The sequence below is a fragment of the Adiantum capillus-veneris genome, chromosome 13 (genome assembly GCF_014529385.1).
Source record: "Adiantum capillus-veneris isolate H3 chromosome 13, ASM1452938v2, whole genome shotgun sequence".
NCBI classification, from domain to species: Eukaryota; Viridiplantae; Streptophyta; class Polypodiopsida; order Polypodiales; family Pteridaceae; genus Adiantum; species Adiantum capillus-veneris.
In genome coordinates, this window is record NC_140943.1 from 131,428,951 (window position 1) to 131,430,694 (window position 1,744).

Genomic DNA, 1,744 nt, shown 5'->3' on the forward strand with positions numbered 1-1,744 from the left:
GGAGACTGTGTTACATGCAAGGCTTCTCAGACTTTCAAGCATGGATGTAACCTAATCCAACAATTTTCCATAACAATGGATGGAATCAAGAGTTACTTTGTATGGCTATGAATAAAACCAAGCCACTTGAAGGGCTTTCATCCATCCACGCAGACTAAATCAGGTGCTCTTTGAACAGTGGAAGATGGTTGCCCATCACACTTAGCCTTTTAACTCAAGGAGAGGAGCCTTTAGGATCTTCCAAATAGTGGAGGGAGCTTATTGCTGGCTTTCAAATAGACATTGTGATCAATGTAATTTATATACAAGGTGAGTCTTGTGTAGTTAGAATTTTGACACTTTTTTCTCTTCAGATTTTTGCACTGTTATGCTTGCATTGGCGTCCTTGTGTAGATAATAACGTCGGGTATTGATACAGCAAGTTATCTTTTTCTTCAATGCAAATGAATTTTATGCACTAGATCTGTGGCTGTAGCTGGTCCAGAGTTGGCTTTTGTCATGAGAACAGATATTGATGAGGGTGCTCTCATGCATAATCAGTGAAGCCAGGCATTCATAGTGATCATAGGTTGGACAGCCGTATTACATGGTAAGCTTGCTCAACAGACATCAGGTAGTTTATACGTGTAACCCGTTTGAACAAAAGGATGTAGAATTTCTATTTTGTGAGCTCGAAATCTTTTTATTTGTAACATCCCCGAAATATAACGACGAGATGGCCGAGTTGGTCTAAGGCGCCAGATTAAGGTTCTGGTCCGAAAGGGCGTGGGTTCAAATCCCACTCTCGTCAATTATGGTTTTCTTTGAGGGGGTTAAGATAATTTTAAAAATGTGTGGATTTTAACAACACTAACAATGGTGTCTGCTCCAGTCTGCTGATTCCGTCAATGGGACGCTTTGATGGCAGAGAGTGGAGGTGACTAGATATGGTATTTCGAAAGCAACTAGGGTATAAGCTCCATATTATTAAGGACAGCGAGAATAAATTTCACCTATGATTTTCTATTGCAGCTAATTTTGGAGGTGACTAGATATGAGCAACTAGGGTGAAAGCTCCATATTAGGGACAACGGGAAGAAATTTCACCACGCATGGCGTATGATCTTCTATTGCCGCTAATTTTGAGCGTGATCTGTTGCTTTGTGATTGTAGTTTTGTAAAAAATTGAAGGCCCCAAAAGGTGGACAAACCCTTCAGGTCGAAAAAAGATTGAGCTTTGCGAGAATTGAATCGTCACCGCCACCAATGAGTAAAAGACAACTCAGCGAAACCATCCATCCGTCGGCGTTGTTGTGTGCTAGAACCGGCACCTCGATGTACTTAATATTTGTCCTTCTTATGGGGCTTGTCCTTTTATGGGGGCCTTTACCCTAGTGTTGGTTGCATTCAAGAGGGACATTTTGGTCGTGTTCAACTTTTCTATATGCACAATTCCTCCTACGTCTGGTTGTAATTGCTCCTTGCAGGTACTTCCTTTGGTTTGATTGCATTACACTTTGTGCGTGCACGTGCATATGTGTGTGTGTAAACTAGATGTTCACGGTCAGTGCAACACGTTGGATGGAGAACATAAAAATGTAAACTAGCATAGAAAGCACTATGGATAAGGGATTTATTCAAACTACGAGGCACTTGTCTTATGAAGACGACATACTCCCTTCGCTTGTAGAGAAAAATGAAAGACAATGAAAAATGATTAAAAGTGTGTTTAACTCTCAACCCAGTCTCAACTTATATAGAATGA

General features: G+C 40.8%; 1 non-coding gene across 1 annotated transcript; it reads left to right on the forward strand.

Annotated features, from left to right (window-relative positions):
* The first annotated feature begins 709 nt into the window (after positions 1-709).
* TRNAL-AAG (transfer RNA leucine (anticodon AAG)) lies at positions 710-790 on the forward strand. Its single transcript has one exon. It is a non-coding gene; the product is annotated as a tRNA-Leu (tRNA).
* The last annotated feature ends 954 nt before the right edge of the window (positions 791-1,744 follow it).